Consider the following 15268-nt stretch of genomic DNA (forward strand, 5'->3'; position numbering starts at 1 on the left):
TTAGGGCCTATCAAACAATGAATATTATATCTCATATGACAAAAAATCGTTCTCTTTGGCCTCTTCCAACCGCTCTTTTTTTTTTTCAAAATGTATTATTAACCTATGGCAGCAAGTCAGTGAATGCAGGATATCAGAAATTAATTTCCCTCATACCCCAAAGGAATTGTGTGACCTGCGTTCAGTGACGGAATAACCTTTAGATCTGAATGCTAATCAGGCCAGAACTCACACTGCTACTGTTAATAAGGCTTAAGGCAGAAACACACCTTTAGAAATAATTACTCCATGAATCAATCTGATATCCTCCCAACTCAATGCCTATTATGACACATGCTATTAATATATTCATATCTTACAGTTGACTAGGTTTGTTGACCACATTTTAAAAATGAATTATAATAATAATAATAAAAAACAACATTGTTTATTTATCATAATTGCATCAAATAAATGAAAAACAAGGCAGAAGATTAATCAAAAGATTTATCTTGAATAATTAAATATTAAAAACAACTAACCTATTTCTCAGATCTTGTGAAATTCATTATAATGAAATATCTTTAAGTTAAAGTAATATTGATGATTTAATATTTGACAATATTGCTGACTTGACTGCACTGACACTATTGGATGAGAACTGAAATAAGAGGGATGATGACATCACTGTTTTCTCCAGAGCTTTTATCTATCTATCCATCCATCCATCTGTCTGTCTGTCTATTACAAATTGCTGCAAGGAGGAAAACTGACTGAAGATATATTTATTTTGTGAGATAAAGCTGTTGTAATGGCATCCATTTAAAATTATTCCAAATTACTCTTGTTGAAATTTATCACAAATAAATATTACATGCAGAGTATCCCACAAGAAAGAAAGAAAGAAAGAAAGAAAGAAAGAAAGAAAGAAAGAAAGAAAGAAAGAAAGAAAGAAAGAAAGAAAGAAAGAAAGAAAGAAAGAAAGAAAGAAAGAAAGAAAGAAAGAAAGAAAGAAAATACTTGTCAGTTGTATTCATGATGCATGTCATACACATCCCTACTGTTTTTTTTTTTGTTTTTTTTTTGTTTTTCTCAGATTATAACATCCAGCATCAGCAGGCTGAGTGTTTGGGCCCCTGGGGGCCCTTCTGAGGAATTGAGAGGGACGTGGCTGAGAGGACGTCCTTGAGAGCAGCACAGCTGTGGAAAAGAGGAAAAGAAAAAGACGTCCAAATCTCATTAAGTCTGAGTATCATCACCCACATCTGGGATTGGAAAGAAAAAAAAGAAGGCCAAAATGTTTTTTTATTACTAAATAGGATGGTGTATGTGCCTTAATTGTTTTTATGTATGTGATATGAATGTTTAGACACATGCAGTTCAACATATACTGTAAGGTACCTTTCACTTTCCTCATAGTACCCTATGAAGTGGACCATCTGTGATATTCCAAATTGTGTAGGGAGCGTACAAGTCCAGTCAAAAGGGCACTGCAAATGCCATATGGAACAAGTGTACGTCGATAAATTACTTCAGGCTTGGTAGTTTGTGAATTTAAAGTGCACAAGATGTGACTGTTTGGTTGCACTTTATTTAAAGGTGTCTTTAGCCACACTACTGTCAGGCCGAACGGTTCTAAACGGTAAGGAACGGTTGCAGTTATATTTTCACTTGTGCTTGGTTCGGCACGGCACGATTACAAACCGTTCTCGGCCGGGAACTCAGCATGTTTGTCTAACCGTGCCGAACCGTTCTGGTAGAATGTGTGTAGAGACGTCGCCACTCAGGATTGGTCACTTGTCTGTAGTCTGGCTACCAGTTTCTCTGTAGCTGACCAAGCACGCTATATTTGAGCGTTAACACAATAAATGAACGCAAGTTAATAATAAAATTGAAAGAAATATCTGATCATCCTCCATAACACAGTCACTATTTACATCTCATATCATCTGTAAGCTTATGAGTTACCAAGGCTGTTCTTGCGTTACGACTGAAGTAAGTACATAAGTACATGTAACTTGTAACAAGGACCATTGCAACAGCATGCCATAATAATAAAAAACATAATAATTAAAAAAAATTAGTATGAAATAGATACAAATGTTGTTTTAATATAGAAATGTATCTCACAAATTTCATAAATTTGTATCACTATTTACTAATGATATATTTTCTATGCTGTTGCTTGAGTTTGCTCCTGTTATTTATGCTATGTTTTTGTTTTTGGATTATCATTTAGTGTAATTAGTGTAATACACAATATTTTGGTTGCCATTTAGATTCACCTCTTTTAATGTTAAAGTTTTAGTAATTGTGTTGTGTTTTTGTAATTTTTTTAAATATTGAAATATGTGTTATAGTTAAGTTTATTAAATATTAAGTTTTTGAGAGAGAGAGAGAGAGAGAGAGAGAGAGAGAGAGAGAGAGAGAGAGAGAGAGAGAGAGAGAGAGAGAGAGAGAGATTATTATACTTTTATTATAATTAATATAACTGTTTTCTATTTGAGTATATTTAAAAAAAAAATTTATTCCTGTAATGGCAAAGCTGAATTTTTTAGCATCATTATTTCAGTCTTCAGTGTCACATGATCCTTCAGAACGAGGACTGTGTGAATCTACATGAGCATGTACATTTATAGCATATACTGACATGTTTATTAAAAAAACAACCACATAAAACTGCTCATACAGTAACACAAGTGAATGTCTTTGCCAGTTCTTAAGGTCAGGATATAAACAGCAAGGGAATGAACAGCTGGGAGGAAAGATGGTTGTCTGTCCTCATCTGGTTTATATTGTGTATATGTGTGTGAGAGAGGGATATGTCTCATTACACAGATGGCTGTTTAAGAGATAACACACCTGTGTAAGCATTTTAAACTGGATGGGTTTGGTTGTCAGTAAGCAAGTGTGTTTATGATCTATTTGTGTCTGAATCCCTTTGGTCCACTGACTTGAGAAATGCTTATGAGAGCTTGATAATTTACAGGAACAGGTGGATGCAAGTATGCATGTGAGTGCATTTTTGCAGTTGTGTGTGTTCACTGAGTGGTAAGTGCCAAGATATATTGTGTTTGTACAATATATTAACTCTTTTCTTGCTATTGACGAGATTTTCCACCATTTATCATGCAACACTGCCCCAACATCGATGGGTTTTTCTCCATTTTTCACTGCTATATGGTAGGGGGCGCTGTTACGGATCTTCTGAAATACAGCATCTCTGGATCCAAAAACAAGCTAAGAAAAAGAGCTGCATAAACCTTGGCTGCTTTTAACTCCACTTTTAGACATACAGTACTGTGCAAAAGTCTTAGGCATTTACATTTCCAAACATTCTTTTTGCCATTAATTGTAATAATCCAGTGAGATTTGTGAATTCACAAGGAGTCTGACAACAGCCAGTATGATCTGATCTCACCATCATCGAGTCTGTCTGTGATTACATGAAGAAACAGAAAAAACTGAGACAAAGTAAATCCGGAAGAACTGCGGGAACATCTCCAAGATGCTAGAAAAAACCTTTCTGCAAAGCTACCTGAAAAACTATGCGCAAGTGTACCTGAACAAAAGCCGTTTTAAACGCAAAGGGTCGTTACACCATATATTGATTTGAATTAGTTAATAGAAGTTAAATCATAAATAAATTCAATTTGAGATTTTATTTTTGAAAGCATTCTCACTTTACAACATTTTAATACAAGTGCCAGTACTCTTTGCAGGAAGGTTTCTTCAGGCATCTTGGAGACGTTCCCGCAGTTCTTCTGGATTTAGTTTGTCTCAGTTTTTCTGTTTCTTCATGTAATCACAGATGGACTCGATGATGGTGAGATCAGATCATACCGGCTGTTGTCAGACTCCTTGTGCATACAGAAATCTCACTGGATTATTACAATTAATGGCAAAAAGAATGTTCGGAAATGTAAACTGATATTTCCTACTGACACACTACAGCAAAAGATATAAATAACTGACTTAAAAAAAAAAAGTGTGTGTGGGGTATATTAACATGCCTAAGACTTTTGCACAGTACTGTACATTCGCGTAAATTCTCCAGGCACTTACCCTTGGGGGGATCCCCACCAACATTTTGAAGCAAGTTCAACTTCATCAAGTGGACAAGGGAAGTGTATTTGGACAGACCCTCGAACCCTCGATTTTGACCGAGGGAGTGAGTCTACTCAGGCAGATCCATAGACCACAATGCACCATGATTCCACCATAGGAAGCTAGAATTTTACTTTGTTAATTATGAATATTTTTCGTACACAAACTCATCGGTTTGCTTCAGAAGGCCTTTATTAACCCACTGGAGTTTGTTTATGATGGATTTATTCTCTTTTTCGAGCTTCAAACTGTTGGTTTCAATTCACTGCCATTACCAAGCTTGGAAGACTCAGGATATTTTGTAATATAATTCGGATCGTATTCGTCTGAAACAAGAAAGTCATATACACCTAGGATGAGGGTGACTAAATCATGGGCTAATTTTCATTTTAAATTGAACTTCTCCTTTAATTTACCTCCACCCCACACAACTCTGGTGTATGATACTGTAGTTATTTTGACCTTTAACCAGGAAAGATTTGTAAAATATGCTTTTAACATTTTTAGTAAATGTTGGTGGGAAAAGAGTCAAAGTAATATACTGTTTTATTTGGAAAAATATCTAGATATAACCATTTTAGCTCTATCACCCATCCCCACTGAGCACTTAATATGTCAGAAATATGTTTTAGTTGTTATTTGCACTTAATGGATCCTGGAATGCATTTTGCATGTCAGCATGCAATACAAATACAATAGCCAGTGCTCTGCATGCGTGTTTGTCAGAACAATAAAGCTGTGAGGTGACGTTTGTCTGCCTGAATCAGAACCCAGCAATCAAGACCCCTGAACAAGATTGCTGACACACTACGCACAAATCACTTATGCTCTGAACATTTAATGCACAACACAATGGCATTCGTCAGCATGAGAAATGCCGAGGCAAAAGACAAAGAAATTGCATTTTTTTTACACAATCAGCCTGAAATTGTTTACCACAATTCATGATTGCCATCCATCCCACTGATTCAAAAATATGACACTGAAAAAAAAAAAAAAAAAGTTACGGTTAGACTTCCACAGCTTGGGAGAAAATAATTTAGCGTCATGCAAACTGTGTGACATCTCTGCCACGCTGTCAAACCTTAAAACAAGTCATAATGACAAACCTCTGTGAATTGTAATATGGTTTGTAACAGCGATCATTGCAACGTGTTGTAATATAAAATCCACATGCTGTCTTCTTGTCCTGTGTATCTGATTGAGGCAAACCATGACATTCAAATTTAAAGCCTTGTGTCAGGGTCCTGCCCTGGCAGTCTTGTCTGTCTTGTCACTGTTTAAAGTTTCCTTCTTTGTCTTGTGCCTGAGCACATGGCTCATTCTTTGTTTGTGTTAGCCATATTCTCCTCTCATCCCTTCTTGTCTAGTCCTCATTTGCTTGATTGTGTTCACCTGATCCTCATGTGCCTCCTTTATCCTGTCTCTTTCCCTCGTGTATTTGCTGGTTTGTTGTGTGCTTATGGTTAAACGTTGTTCTTGTTGTGTATTTGATCTTGTTTCTAGCTCTTTCCTTCCAGTATTTTTCTAGTTAGTTTTTGCCATTGTGATTCCAAAATCTTGTTGTGTTTTCTTTTCTCTTTTGATTTTATTTCACTCTAGATTCTCATCTCCAGTTCCTAGTTCCCTGCAAATTTGTACTTTTGTTTTATTTTTTATTTTGCCTCTTGTGCCTTGCCTATTTATCTTGTGTCTTGTCTTGTTCATTGTGAGTCTTGTCCGTTGTTGCCCTGCCTTGTGTCCTGAGGTTTTCTGGCCACTGATTTTAACTGCCAACCAACCAAGACAAAAAAAAAAAAAAAGATGGTTATTTACACGTAGTAACAGTTCTATTTAGAACCGTACTGCCCTGAAGTACCCTTAATATGCTGAAATGGTTCTTTTTTTATTTTTGAAGTTTAGGGTTCTTTATTCCCACCTTTTTGTTTTTCAAATCTGTAACTGTCAAAGCCACCTCATTACTGATTTTCTGGAGCTCATCTATACAACTACACAGACTGTCAACATACTCTCAACAGGTAATTGAAAACAGGTAACTTAAAATGTCTATAAATTATAACTTTAAGGATTGTAACTGGTTTCCTACTAATCATTCTCTTTTTAGTTTAACTGAACATGTAAGTGTGAGCAGTTCTGTTCAGTTAAGGATGCTCATCTTCTCCACAAAAAGTATGTAACAGAGATATTATATAATTATGTGGGTATGTTTATGTTTGCTTATGTTTGTTTATATTTACTGTATATATTTTTTACTTTATGCCTAAACATACCCAGTAACAAAAAAAAAAACACACACATTAAAGCTATCCAATGACTTTATCCTTTTAACAAGGTAATGGGCTAACTGCATACAATTTTTTTTTTATTTTATTTTTTTTATGTAAAACCCTAAATAGAGGCAACAAGATATAAGACCAGGCAGATAGAGGTCAAAACAATATATGAATACATAAAAATAATATTAATTATAGTAAAAATAAAGATGCTAATATTAATGAAAATAAATATTGTTGAAAAGGTTTATTTATAACACCATTAAGGTCCTATAGCACTTTCATAGCATGGTTCTTAATGGAACCTTGTAAAAAGGTTACTATTTAGCACCGAAAAGGGTTCTGGTGTTGTTACAAGCCAAATAACCCTAATTTAGTACTGTTTATAACCATTTCTGAAAGATCAAGCATCAAGCCTCATGTTCCTTGTGTTCCTGCCTGGTCCTTCCCATCATTTTCCATCCGGGTGCTGCCTCCCAAGCGATCCTCTTGTCAATTTTCACCCAAGACTGGGCTCAGTGGTCTTGTCTTCCTGCCTGCCATGTCGTCTGCCCTGCCCTACTGGTTGAACTGTTTTGCATGTCTCTCTCTCTTTGTGCCTTGTCTACAGTCCTGTTAATAATAATAATAAAAAAAACCTTCAATGTTATACTTCTGTCACATACTGTTTTTCGCCTGCTATATAGTAAGGAAGTATGCAATTTCAAATGCATGCCTTAGTCACTTCACTGCCATTTAGAAATTCTCTGACATTTTTGTGTCCATTGGACCCGCATTTCAGAATGGACTTACTGAAAGGAGTCGGTCATCTATAGGGACTTTTGCCTACTGATGTATGTATACTGTGATTTCATTCATACTACTCTTTTGACAATACTGCATGTGATTTTTGGAGAAAGTTAATCGTAGAGCCTACTGGTGCCAATGGTCAAAGCCTTACAATGCTTTGCGGAAATGCAGCCCATATTTGTTCATGACACTAGATCTTTTTAATGAACAAAATAAATGACTTATTGCTGGTTTTGGTTCTTAAAAGAATGGCTCCTGTGACCATGTTATTTTTAGTGAATCAAACACAACCACATACAGCAATCCAGAGTAGACCAAACGATTCTCGACCAAATGATTTTTATGACCTGGTTCTTTTTAGTGAATCAAACACATGTAGCACAACCAGTGTAGTCCAACTGATTCTCTTACAATTGACTCTTGCGAGCTGCTCTTTTTAGTGAATCATACGCATACAGCTAGGGATGTCACGGTACCAAAATTCCAGTAGTCGTACCGATACCATTAAAATTTTACGGTTCTCTGTACCAATTTCGGTACCACAGCAAAATCTGTTGGAACTATTTTTCTATTTTATTTAACTATTTGAAAAAAATATTCAATTCAATTCAATGACTTAGCCTACTATTTATGACGGTAATCATAAGTAAATTATAACGTTACATATAAGCACTGAAGGCTACATGCTGTTTAAACGTAAATATTACTTTGCACACCTTCAAATGCACACATTATTATTATTAGTAGTAGTAGTATTTTTAATACATGGAGACATAGCTAAATCTACTGTACAGTAGCCTAATATAATTATTTCTTTCAATTTCTTCAAGTTAAACCGAACTTTTATTTTGACGGGTTGCCATGAAGGCCTTTAAGTTTCTGTGTGTGTATGATATGACGATAGTTTTTCTCAAATGAAACGGTAAAATGCTCATGAAGTGACTCTCAGAGTGGCTCTGGAGATGAATTTCATCATGTCATCATATCGTGAGGCAGCGGAGACGGAAAACAGCGCGAGCGTCTCTGTGTGTGTGTGCGTGAGGTAAATGAAACCGCGCGTCTGCGCCATTCATTCACTCAGAGACAAGAAGAACATGCAGGGTTAATATTTAAATAGTCTTTTTGCAGTTTAATATTCACAGACACTATATATATTGTGGTATATATCGGAGCAGTGCTCCTAGTTAAAAAGTTAGTCTGGAGCCCCGCACTTAGATAAACACGGAGCGACTGAAAGCAGCTGCCTATTACTGGGTGCCGAATATACCCGGTACTCGGCACTACCGGTGCTACAGAAATGCTGGTATCGTCACATTTTAAACATTTCAGTACCGACTTGGTGGTACCGAAGTACCGGTACTTTTGACAATACTACATACAGCGCAAACACTGTAGTCCAGTCGATTCCTAAACAAATTTATTTTATGAGTTCTTCATAAATTCTTCTCATGAGTTTATTCAGTTCTTTTTAGTTATTCAGTTAAATAGACCACAACTAGTGTAGTTTAACCAATTATCTTACAGATGACTCTTATGAGCTGCTGTTTTAATTGAATCAAACCCATTAAGCACAACCAAATCTAACTGATTTCTGATTGAATGACTTGTGAGCGTTTATTATTATTATTATTATTATTATTATTATTATTGTTATTTATTATTATTATAAGTTATTTCTCAGAGTCATTGCTGAACATTTTTGATATTTAAAATCAATCCAAACAAACACACCCCTCTCTTCGTTGCTCCGCCTCCAATGCTCACCCTCCAATCCTAACCGCCCTGCTCTGAGTCGGTCTTGAACCCCGTTCAAACCAGTGTTACTCACGTATAGAGCCACATCAAAGCGACCTCTGTGTCTGTTTTCAGGCCTTTCCGCTTAGCTCTATCCAATACTGGAAAAATGTTCTAATATTAACGCAGTTCCTAAACCTCTTTCCTGATAATAAACCTTAATTTTCAAGTGATATTCCTCTGAGCTTTTCTCTTTTATAATGTCTCTCAGCCACCTCTCTTTCTACAGTCTTTCTTTAAATCTCCCTCTTGCTCGTTCTCTTTCCTCCACTGTCATACGCCCCCTAATGCTGATTGGCTTCACGTTTGTTATTGTGTCTGGTAGTGTCCGTCCGACCAACTTTTGAAGTTTTTAAAATGTTGCTTACAGTACACCACTTTTAAGGCTTGAGAGACTTAGAGACTCAGTATAGTTACTTAGGTCTGTAGTGAGTTTTGTCAGTATTGTATGAAAATAAATTAATATGCTTATGTCATTTTTGTAGTATCGTTATGTAATATATAATCAAGACAAATGGATTGCAATTATTTCACATCTGAAAAGACTGTGAAAAGTCATTAATATGTCCGTGTAAACCTTTTGTAAGAAGGTTTACATAGACATGAAGAATTGTTGAGGAGTCAAACTAGAAACATTGAATTCCTTACAATTCCCATTCCATTCAGCATGGCTCATCCAGTCAGAATTTGAACTGAACTGTCCCTTATTTAAAATGTTTAGATTCAACATTTTTAAAACCCTGAAAACATAAGACCTTCAATTCTCTCCATCCAATATGTCGTTTGTTGATGATCTCTCATTAAAACTCATCTGAAGTGCTCAACATGCAACGCATCTGCTCGAGGGGCGTTTTCTATCTATTTTATCTATTTTTCTCTCCTCTCATCCAACTCACTCTTTTTTCCCCCTCTCATCTGTTCTTGAATAACATCAGATCTGTTGTTTAACCATAAAACACTGAACACAAGTGCACACTGGGAGCAGACTGCTCTAATTAGTACATGCACACACACAAACATGGACAGTGCATTCTGAGGCCAGACGGCTTTAATTAATACACACACACATGCCAAGGCCTGTGTGTCTCCAGATCCCCAGTCCTCTTCAAAAGACCACTGCCAAAATATGTATCAATGCAGACCTCCATGGCTTGCCATGGCCAGGAATAATCAGATAAGAAAAAAGCTTAGATTAGATGAGTTTTTTTTTCCAGAACTAATACAGCCACATGCCAGAAGGTCTGGAGGCCGAGTAACATCAGTGAGACAGAGTAACATCAGATCATGGAGGACGCGCCACTGGCAGTGATTCAATTCAACCAGAGGCGGCCTTACCTATGTTTCACCCGTTTCAATTGAAACGGGCCCCGCCCTCCAAGGGGGCCCCCAACAGAACAGGAAAATCCCATTCATTTTCTCCCTAGGATATTGATTTTCAGACATAATGTCTAAAGTGGTCTCCAACACGTCGTTCGCGAGCTACCAGTAGCTCGTGGCCTGATTGGAGGTAGCTCGCCAAGGGCCGTTCAATATCGCGTCTTTTGCGCGCTCAAGTTCGTTATTTCAAATAATTGAAGCGACGTGCTCATTTTTTTCAGGCGCAACGAGTCAACATGAAGGATGGGGGTGCATCCCAAACTACGGGTGTTTTTTTCTTCTCCGTAAATAAATATTCTAGCAGAGCTACAGCAAGCGTTTATCGGTAGTGGAAATCCATTAGCTATTAAAACTTCTCTGTCGTTGTGGAGAGCGCATGGTTGCATAGCATCAGCAACGACAGACGCCACGGGAAAATCGGACCGAATTTTACTATAAAAGATAAGCTAATGTGCATTGTAAATGTCAGTATTTTGTCTTTTTTTAATCATTCTTTTTATAAAAATGAAATATGCGAGGTTTATCTTTTTATAAAAACTTTTTTGTCAAAACTTTATTTGAACTTGTACATGTTAGTAGATAACATGTTGCAAGACACTCCTTTCAAATTTGGCCATCATTTTTAATGTTACTATTTTAATGTTTATGTAAACAAAAAGTGCATATTGATGGTATAAGTTTATTTGTTATTTGCTGGTTTTCGACATAAAACTTGGTGAATTGATTTTATTGTGTAGTATTAGTAGCCTAGGCTACTTTTTGAACAGGATCATGTGATAACCATGCTCATTTTGGTCACTATAATCATGAAATGATTATGTTATGTAATTAATTTATATAATTATGTGTTTTTACAGTATAATATATATATATATATATGTCAATTAAGGGTGACATATATAGACATACAATAACTCTTTTAGGTCTAAAACAGTTAGCATAGTTGTTAATATGAGAGTTATGAGATTTATTAATCAATTAAGAGTTATTATTTAAGAGATTTAATTATTGCATTAGGCCTACATGAGTAGCTCTCGGCCACTTCAAATTTTTTTGTTTATTTGTGATAATCTTAACACTTTAGTATTATTTTCTAACCTGTATTATGACTGATATTTGACGAATTGCTTTGTTCCTTTTTTGTAAGTTTTGGACAAAAGCGTCTTCTAAATATGTAAAATGTAATAATAATAATTATAATAATAATAATTATTATTATTATTATTATTATTATTTGTGTTTAACTATAAATGAGTTCACTTAAGACAGTAATATGTTTGTCATAAAATAATTTATCAATGCTTTATTTTTATAGGCTATAACCTAACCTTTTACAGTTTTGGATAAAATAGGCCTACATTTTTTGCATAATTTTTGCTTAAATAAAACGTTCATAAATTATTTTATGATAAACATATTACTGTCTTAAGTGAACTCATTTATAGTTATAAACTCTAATAATAATAATAATTATTATTATTATTATTACATTTTATAGGCTATATTAGAAGACGCTTTTGTTATTTTTGTTATTTAGTATTTTAGAATACTAAAGTGTTAAGATTATCACAAATAAACAAAAGATTTTGATGCACGCCATTCATATTAAATTGTATATTCACCCATACCCGCTAGACGCAGTTAAGACAATTTAATGTATTCCACTTAATACACAATAAAACAATATACTATAAGATTCGTTAACAACGTACCTCCTGGTGTTCTTCTAAAATAAGAGTGAGCCACAAATCCGTGAGTACATTTTACAAACCCGTGGGAACGGATTGTGAAAGCGTGGGCATGGTTTATGAATTAGTGCAGATTGCAAAAACTGAAGGCACTGTTTACAAATCTGAGAGCGCGGATTAAAAACTCGTGGGTACGGTTTATTAATCTGTGGGCATGATTTGTTAAACCGAGGGAACAGTTTGAGAATTCGTGAGTACGGTTTATAAACTGGGCGCACGGATTGCAATACCGTCGCCACGGATTTTTTTTTCATTATTTTTACTCACACAGGTGACTTCCCGGGCTCCGTAATACTTCAAGTTGAGGGGATGTTTGAGCTGTTTTTTGTTTTTTTTAAGTCAGCCCAGACAGCTGAAAATATAGCTACTGCGCAAATCAATTAAGCAGTGATGTTGCCCTGCGTGAAAGGGCGAGGCTTATTCCAACGTAAAACGCTGTATAATTGTATATAGTTTTAATCAAATAAGGTTGAATTATTTCTATGTTGAGCTGCCTGTTCATGAAGCTGAAAGTGCGCATAATAAAATAATATGATGCAAACCAACAGGAATCCTTGCTTTTTCTGCTCTATTATGTTTACATTTTATGTGGGCAGGGCCCCATATTAGTTATTGAAACGGGCCCCCAGATGCTTAAGGCCGCCCCTGAATTCAACTAAACAGTTTTGTTCATCTCATCTCTTGTCTAGTCTTCAGTTCAGTTCAACTCAGTTTGGTTAATCTCAACTTTGTTTTGTTCATCAAATCTATTGTCTTCAGTTTAGTTAATCTCAACTCAGTTCTGTTTCTCTTTTGTCTTTGATTCAGTTCAGCGCAGTTTTGTTCATCACATCTCTAGTCTTCAGCTCAGTTTAACTCAACTCAGTTATGTTCATCTAAACTCAGTTTTGTTCATCAAATCTCTTTTCTTCAGTTTAGATCTCTTTTTTTGTCTTTGATTCAGTTCAACTCAACTCAGTTCTGTTAATCTCATATGTTGTCTTCAGTTTAGTTCAACTCAACTCAGTTCTGTTCATCTCTTCTTTTGTCTTTGATTCAGTTCAACTCAATTTAACTCAGTTTTGACTTCAGTTTAGTTAAACTCAACTCAGTTCTGTTAATCTCTTTTGTCTTTGATTCAGTTCAACTCAACTCAGTTTTGTTCATCTCATTGTCTTCAACTCAGTTACACATAACTAACATCAAATTTAAATTCTTTAAAAAATGATTAAATTCAACTCATTTCTGTCATGTTGTCTCAATTCAATTCAACTTAACTTGTTATCAACAGTTGTGCTGCTTCAGAGTTTTGAGGAATTGCAAATTCGAGGGACTTTATTGAAATTAAATACATACACCTCTTTAGCTTTTGTCACGTGCCAGTGATTATCATGTGCCAAAGGTTGCTGACCTCAAGTTTAGTTTAAAAGTACCTTATAACAGCAGTTGCTTCTTCGATCATACGAAAATCGCCTAAAAATGTAGAAACTAATGGTCACTACAGAGCTGCATAGAGATGGAGAAAAAAGTGACATGCGATTAACTTGTTGGATAATGGGATACACCTAGATTAATGTGTCAATTCAATTTCAATTATGTTTGAACAGATTTAAAACCATAATATAATGACATATCCATTATGTTTCCTAGTAGAACACAGCTCCAATTTCTCAAAGTGAACTGCAATCATTTACTTAAGTGACATTTTGTAATATATATGATGTAACATTATGGAAATCTAAAAGCTAAACAAAGAGTAGGGATTACACTTTATTTTGATAGTCTACTTTAAACATTCTACTAACTATAAGTAACTGTGCAACTACATGTCAACAAACTCTCATTAGTGTATTAGTAGACTGTTAGGTTAGGGTTCGGATTAGTAGAAAATTGTACATGTAGTTGCAAAGTTACTTACAGTCAGTAGAATGTCTGTTGGTGGAGCATCAAAATAAAGGCAGATACTGATTGACTCGTATTCACAGAGTCTATCTCAATCTGCCTCCCCGCGCTTGCAAGCTCGACGCCCATATTACATGATGGCAAAACTAGCATCTACACTGTCATATATCAAACAGTCTATTCATGCGGTGACACCTCCACTTTTAAAACAATTACTTCAACAAACGAGCAAGCCGTCCTGTCAATGAGGGCTATTATTAGGTCAGAGTGGGTGTGTTCCAATCAGAGTGATGGGGCTTTGAAGAGAGAATTAGGACATAGCCCGACAATGATTTTTTTTCTCAATGACAGAGAAAGAGAGATAGAGAAACACAGAGAAGAATGAAAAGAGACTGTTGATGTATTCAATTCTCTTACCATGATTACACTACTGGATGCATTAGAAAAACTTGTGAACTCCATCCTGTCATCTAGTCTCAAAGTGTATGAAATATGTGTAAAAAATACATTTCTTTAAATAGGACATAAAGCAACACTATATGTGTGAATAGATAAGATAAAATAAACTTTTGATTTAAAAAAATCATGTAAATATGAAGGCCTGCAGGAATCTAACACCCACAAATTGTTTTGTTTTGTTTTTCATACTATACAAATCAATGGGGACCAGCAACTGCTTGGTTACCGATATTCTTCAAATTATCTTCATGTTCAACAGAAGAAAAAACTTCATGCAGGTTTACAACATCTTGAGGGTGAGTAAATAATGAGAACATTTTTATTTTTGGGTGAAATATCCCTTGAACTAACATACTAAGGCTATGTCTACATTAATCCGGATACATTTGAAAAACTGCATCTTCATTTTAAAATGCTATCCGTCAACATTAGCATTTTCCAAAGGTTTCTCATCCATGCTTAAAAGTTGAAAAACACTAAATTCACCTAACTGTGCATGAGTACAACTGTTGAGCTGAGCTGCAGACCACACCCTTTCTGCCTGGGTGCTTTGGTACTGGGTGTGGCTCCCAGCTGCAGACAGCTAGTTAGCCACCAGGTGGGAAGGATCTGTGGTCTCATTTATAAAACTGTGCATAGGAACCTTACTAAAAGTGTACGTGCACCCGAAAGCCAAAAAAAGGAGTACGCAAAAAAATATTGAGACTTATAAAACCGTTCGTACGCCAGAACCTGTGCAGAATTCACTTTGTAAATCCCAGTCAGCGGAAGGAAAAGTGTTCAAAAACACCGCATCCACAACATATATTTCTATTGATTAAATTTGAATATAAAAAATGTTGTAACTTCTCAGTAATGATT

General features: G+C 35.5%; 1 protein-coding gene across 1 annotated transcript in view; it reads right to left on the reverse strand.

Moving 5' to 3' along the window:
- Positions 1-15268, reverse strand: part of LOC308698974 (exostosin-1) — a gene marked incomplete at its 5' end in the record, with an annotated part of 490507 nt that overhangs the window by 279293 nt on the left and 195946 nt on the right. The window lies entirely within an intron of this gene.

This window comes from Scardinius erythrophthalmus (assembly GCF_964197995.2).
Source record: "Scardinius erythrophthalmus genome assembly, chromosome: 11".
Lineage (NCBI taxonomy): Eukaryota > Metazoa > Chordata > Actinopteri > Cypriniformes > Leuciscidae > Scardinius > Scardinius erythrophthalmus.